Raw genomic sequence first — 7,360 nt, 5'->3', positions numbered from 1 at the left:
AAATTGCAATGAAAAACTCGGTCGCTTTCTCTAGCTATCATTATTTCTCCATAAATGAAAAACCTAAAATATCTGGACAAATGAAAAACTGTTCTTCAGAATCTAATTACTGTTGGAACTACAAAGTCGTCGCTGAAATAATTTTACTAAAGTTATTTTCTCTCGATTCAACTGACCTTCCTTTAGTCATAGAAATGACTAACAGTGTCCTGCATACTAACGTCCCTGACTGTTGATCGCCAGACTAGGGTGTAAGTCCTGCACAAACTCGTTAGTTCCTTTGGTCATTGCAACCTAACCATCCATGTAAGCTAAGGATGGAAGGTGGTTTGGGGGAGTCTATAGGACGCTGAGTCATCAGAAGCCATTGCCTAGCCCTCTCTGGTCCTTGCTTGGGTGGAGAGGGGGCTTAGGCGCTGATCATGTATATATATGGCTAATCTCTATGGCATTGTCCTGCTTAATAGAGTAATGTCACTGTCCCTTGTCTTTAAACCTTTACACTGCTGCTAACTTCTATCTAACTGCTAACTACTACTAACTTCCAGTTATTAGGATTTGTGTCAAACAGAAATGTAAGAAATTTGGTGGATTTTACATCTGGCACAAAAAAAAAAGAAAAAAAAAAACGAATTTGATGTAATTTTGAGTTACTTTACTTCTTTTTTTTTTTCTTTTTCTTTTATTCCTTTTTTTAGACCATCGCTAAGAAATAATTGATTTATATCCATCGATTCAGTCTTAGTTTTAAAATGTGAATATATAAATTCTATGTTCATATATATGTGTACATATATTACATACACACATATATACACACACACTCAAACATACACACACACTCCAACATACACACACACTTATGTATATATATATATATATATATATATATATTATATATATATATATATATATATATATATATATATATATATATATATATATATATATATATATGTGTGTGTGTGTGTGTGTGTGCGTGCGTGTGTTTGTTTAATTTTCCCGGAAAAACTCCTTATCATGGAGATAGGTGTTTCTTCATTCATTCATTCATTCATTTTCTTTTAATTCAAGGCTTCCATTAAAAGAGGACAAAAGAGCAGAGTAAATAACATGGCATTGAATCCTCCCAAAGGAGAAAAGGACCCTCCCCCCCCCCCCTATCAATCTAATCCTCCAGCGTCCGAATGGAAGTCAAGTCAAAGTTCCTCCTCCCCTTATTGTATTCAGCAATGAATGCAAATTGAATTATCGTCCGGAATTGGATTCACTTTTGCCACAGCAAGCAACATGGCACTTGAGAATTCAAAGATATGGGGCTATGTGGATTCCTCCCTTCCTTTGATTAATGCAATTAGGAAATGTACTGATGTGCGCAAGGGAATTCGAAGCGTTGAGGAGGGCTGTTGGATGATGGTTGGGCGTTGTCCTTCGGAGGAATGGAGAGAAGAAGAAGAGTAAACTGAACTCATCTCCTTCAGAGGAAGGGTAGAGAAATGCAATGAATTGAATGATTTGTTAATATATTATTATTGTTGTTATTATTATTATTGATATTTGGTTGTAAAAGAGAGAGAGAGAAATCATACTTCCTCTAATGTTGAATGCATATAATATATACACAAACACACACATAATATATATATATATATATATATATATATATATATATATATATATATATATATATATATATATATATATATATATATATATATATATATATATATATATATATATCCTCTTTCCTTCCAAATGATCTCTCACCCCTCCCATACCCCCCCCCTCCCTCACCTACCCCTCCCTAACTCCTTTTCTTCCCCCCACCCCCACCTCCCCTATTACAGACTTGTTTATCCTCCTTCATTGTCCTGTAAAGTTCCCCATTAAAATCGTACGTAAGAATATTGGGAAATATTTAAATTCTCTCTTTGAACGATCCAGGAACTCTTACGGCCGTTATCCTTCGAGATTCTTATGAGAATAATTGAGGACATTTCCCAAAAGTGTTTTACCAAGAAGATTCCGTCCGGAATCCGACAAAATGAATCTTCCTGTTAGGCAAACATGAGACTGTTGCCATCTGGGTGTCCATGAATTACCCCTAAATGGCCTGGCGATTGCTTTTGACTTTCTTAATTGTTTGGAAAGTTCCTCATAAGGACAAGGATATCCTCATTCCTGCTCACTCAGTCTTTCCTGGTTTGTTCCAAGTTTTGTCTATTTATCTATTTTGGGTTAAGACCTATTGACATTTGCATATTATATCCCCAGTTAGTTTTTTTTTTCTGAAACTATAAAAATGTTTTCTCTTTAAGTACCTATGTGTGTTAGTGTATATGTTCCTAACGGGATCAATGTTAAGTGGTCAAAATTAACGTATAACTAATGAATATAACTGTAGAATAATATAGGTTTATGTAATATATACAAGACGAGCATTAATTATGGTGTTCACAAAAGCTCCTGATTTTCCGTCGGATTAAAAAAATTTCTTTGATTAATAATGAGGCTGACAGTATTCCTCAGAAGGACATGAGTCCTTTTTAATTTTCTCCTCTCCAATATGTTTTCCCATTGCTTCCATTCCTTCGAAGGACAACGTCCAACCATCATCCTACAGCCCTCCTCAAAGCTTCGAATTCCCTTCTGCACATCAGTGCATTTACTGATTGCATTAATCAAAGGAAGGGAGGAATCCAAATGGTCACTTATCTTTGGATTCCCAAGTGCCGACTCGCTCGGGCTGACCAAAGTAAATTCAACTCAGGAGGATATCTGTGATGGGGGGAGAAGTTTTCCTCGGCCTTTGATTTGGCGGTGAGGTGGGAGTACAGATTGATAGCAAAGGTTCTAAAGAGGTGTGGCATGATTGGATATCATAATGTTTCCTTTTCTATATTATATCTTTTTTTTCTGAAAATATATACGCATAAAGTATATATAATATATACGCAATATTTATATATATATATATATATATATATATATATATATATATATATATATATATATATGCATATATGTATATATATATTATATATATGTATATACATACATATATACATATATATGTATGTATATACATATATTAATATAATATATATATATTTATCTATTTGTATATATATATATATATATATATATATATATATATATATATATATGTGTGTGTGTGTGTGTATGTATATATATATTTACACACACACACACACACACACACACATATATATATATATATATATATATTATATATATATATATATATATATATATAATATATATATATATATATAAATTGATTAAACAATTTCTTAGCAGCGTCCAAAATTCCCTAAAATTAATGAAGAAATTGTCCTGCACTTCGTATTTGGAGGTTTACAAAAGGGATTTAATTTATGTGTATGTATATATACAAAGATATATATACACATATACATACAGTACATTCGTGTATATATTTATATGAATGTTTTGTGAGTGGGGGTTCCTTAACGTGGTCAAAGAGTTTACGTATCGCCATGATCAGCAAAGCTCTACTAGTCAGGTCTGCCAATACTAGATTGGTTCACTGTGAGTTTTCAGACAAAAGTTATCCATCATCACAAATCCGCAGTTGGCCAACGTGGTGATGTAAACTGGCCAAACAACAGACATGAGGCTTTTGTCCTGCAATCGAATATAAAGAGCTGCATTTGAGTGTGTGTGTTTGTGCGTGTATGTGTGTGAGAGTCATATAGAGCTAAATCTGATTTAAAGGTTTAAAGGCCGCTCGTGAATGACAGAGGCAAGGGACAGTGACATTGCCCTATATAGCAGAACAATGCCTTAGAGACTGACCATGTATACATATGATCAGCGCCCAAGCCCCCTCCCCAGCTAAGCTATGACCGAGGAGGACCAGGCAATAGCTGATGATAACTCACCAAATAGACCTATAGGCTCCTCCAACCCCTTCATGGTCAGGTTGAAGCGACCAAAGGAACTAATGAATTTGAGCGGCACTCGAACCCAAGTCTGGTATTCACAGTAATGGACGTTTCCACATCGGCCACCACAACCTTTAATAACTGTTTTATAGTTAAGCTGATTAACCTTACTTTCACTGGACTCCCATTGAAAAGGAAGGAAGGAAATATATAATATTTCCTCTCCAATAATTTATGCATCAGTTTGACTTTGTGTATCCTTGGAAAATGCCCTTTGGAATCAATAGTGTGTTAAAGAAAATCAATTAGGATTACTTACCTTGAGAGGGTAATGAAATATGTTACCTCAAAGTAAAAAGTAATGCAATTGAAAAACATGGACATTAGAAGAAACCACCTTTTATTTGCTTTTTTTTCTTCTTCCTCTTCTTCTTTACTTTTCTCCAAGTAGGATTTTGGGAAGAAAAGTAAATTCTTTCTGTTGATTAAGAAAAAAAAAAACGTTCATTTACTGGACAATTCCCTGCTGGCGATTGAATGAGGTTTAGTTCCAGGTGAGAATTCATATTTAGCAGGCTTTTACAAACGAGAGAGAGAGAGAGAGAGAGAGAGAGAGAGAGAGAGAGAGAGAGAGAGAGAGAGAGAGAGAGGCTGGAACATGTAGCTAAAGAGAGAGAGAGAGAGAGAGAGAGAGAGAGAGAGAGAGAGAGAGAGAGAGAGAGAGAGAGAGAGAGAGAGGCTGGAACATGTAGCTAAAAGAGAGGAGAGAGAGAGAGAGAGAGAGAGAGAGAGAGAGAGAGAGAGAGAGAGAGAGAGAGAGAGGGGGGGCTGGAACATGTAGCCAAAAGAGAGAGAGAGAGAGAGAGAGAGAGAGAGAGAGAGAGAGAGAGAGAGAGAGAGAGAGATATTGGGGTAATAGGTGTATCATGTTTACGTGGCCGAGAGAGAGAGAGAGAGAGAGAGAGAGAGAGAGAGAGAGGAGAGAGAGAGAGAGAGAGAGAGAGAGAGAGAATCAGATCCTGTTTGTGCTTATTACATATCCTCGTCTGCACCTTCGAGTGAGGGAGGATATTAGCATAATCATTAATCACCTGATCGCTTTAGTGGGCCAATTGGGAAAGCTTCGAATCTCTCCATCTGCTGGAGATTTAGTCATTTCCATGAACACCAGAATTAGTGTTTGTCAGGTAAGTAAAGACACCTAAATTAACAGATAGACATAAATACATAAAGGAAAATTATTCTTTCTGGAAAAACTGAAATACTAAGTTGGCATATAATAACCAATACGTTAATATGTTTTAACCCAGTTAAAATATATAAACAAAACTTGTAAAAGATAGGAATGAATGAACGAGCAAGAATAAGGGTGTCCTCGTCCTTATGAGGAACTCTCTGAGAGCCCCTTTGAGGAGTAACCTTTTCAACGATTAAGAAATGTCAAGAGCAATTGCTGGGACATTTAGGGTAATTTATTGATCCCCAAGTGGCAATACCCTCATCATCTTCCCCCCCCCCCCCCCCCCCGGCCACTCGTGTTTACCTTCGCAAAACACTTGTGAGAATCTCTGACGACATTTCCCAAAAGATTAGCGAAGGATAACGACCTGTGAGTTGGCGAATCGTCCAAAGAGAGGATTTAAATGTTTCCATTTTCCCTCCGGTCGATTTTAATGGTGAACTCTTCAAGATAACGGAGGAGGATAAACCATTCTGTAATAAGAAGAGAGAGAGAGAGAGAGAGAGAGAGAGAGAGAGAGAGAGAGAGAGAGAGAGAGAGAGAGAGAGTAGGGGATGGGAAGATATAATTTAGATGGAAAGAGGATTCGTTGGAATCGCATTAAAACGGGAATACCTTTTTGGGAATTCAGTTTTCCGTCTGGGAATATTAGAGCCATATTTCACAGGCAGACTTAAACGCGTCCTTTAATATATTCGGGGTCTTTTCATGGTTGTTTTTTTTCTATATATATATATATATATATATATATATATATATATATATATATATATATATATATCTATATATATATATATATATATGTATATATCTATATATATATATGTATGTATCTATATATCTATATATATATGTATATAAATATATATATATATATATATATATATATATATATATATATATATATATATATATATATATTCATATTATATATATATATATATATATATATATATATATAATATATATATATATATATAATATATATATATATATATATTTGTGTGTGGTGTAGTGTGTATATACCATATGATTTATTTTCCTGTTCCTCCCAGCCTAACGAGGGTACCACAGCCCACCCTCCCCCATACTTCAACACAAGAAATTTTAGATGCTGACTCTCTTATTGTTGCTACCTGATAGCAGGGATCATATCGGAAAGGAGTCAGAAATTGGTCGTAATTCATCTCTATCCCTATCACACTCTGTTCCATCTCTCCTGTCACGTAGGCCTTTTTTCTATCCATCGATCCATCCAAAAGAAACAAAATGAGATTTTTCCTGGTTCCTCTTTGTCTGAGTTTGGTTAATACTGCTAGACTGTCACAAATGAAACTTCATATAATGACTTCCGTATTGTTGCTACCTCAGCAATAATTAAGATGACTCAAGGTAGCATCTGAGCCTATCGGAACTACGTCACATACTCTCGCCATTCATTTCATCTCCTATCACTCTCTTTTGCATCTTCCATTTCCATCCACCCAAACTTTGGCCTTTCCCATTCAGCTCTCCCATCAACCCTTCATTTATCACCCTCTTCAGCAGACGACCATTTTCCATCCTCTCTATAGGGCCAAACCACCTCAACATATTCATATACACTCTGCCTGCTAATTTATTCCTCACAACCGTTCTCACTCTTACTGCTTCATTCCTCTCTATCCAGTCAAAACACACCACCTATACTCATCAGGCACTTCATCTAGAACACATTCAATTTCTGTCTCTCTTTTAATTTCATTCCCTGACATCATAGTTGGTACAATCACTTTCTCGTACAGAACTCTTTGCATTCATCCTTAACCCTCTATTTCTTATTACTTCCTTCAAAGCACCCAACATTTTACAAGCTTTGCTTCCTATTTTCGTATTATAGCCCACAATTCCGGTCCATACAATAACTCTGGTCTTATTACTGTGATACGGATCTCGATTTTTAGCTTGATTGGGAATTTCTCATTACATACCACGCATGCTTCCTCCCTCCACTTCCCCCAAGCTACTTTAATCCTATTCTTAATTCTAGTCTCACATCCTCCATCATGACCTATTGTAGATCTCAAGTATCTCAATTTTTCCACTTTTTTATAACGGAACCTTTACTTTCATGCTTAACTATCCTGTCCCTTCCTTACTGCTCACTATAAAAGTTTAAAGGCCGCTCATGAATGGCAGAGGCTAGGGACCG

The sequence above is a fragment of the Palaemon carinicauda genome, chromosome 29 (genome assembly GCF_036898095.1).
Source record: "Palaemon carinicauda isolate YSFRI2023 chromosome 29, ASM3689809v2, whole genome shotgun sequence".
NCBI classification, from domain to species: domain Eukaryota; kingdom Metazoa; phylum Arthropoda; class Malacostraca; order Decapoda; family Palaemonidae; genus Palaemon; species Palaemon carinicauda.
The sequence above is the reverse complement of the archived record's forward strand: the minus strand, read 5'-3'. Positions refer to the sequence as shown.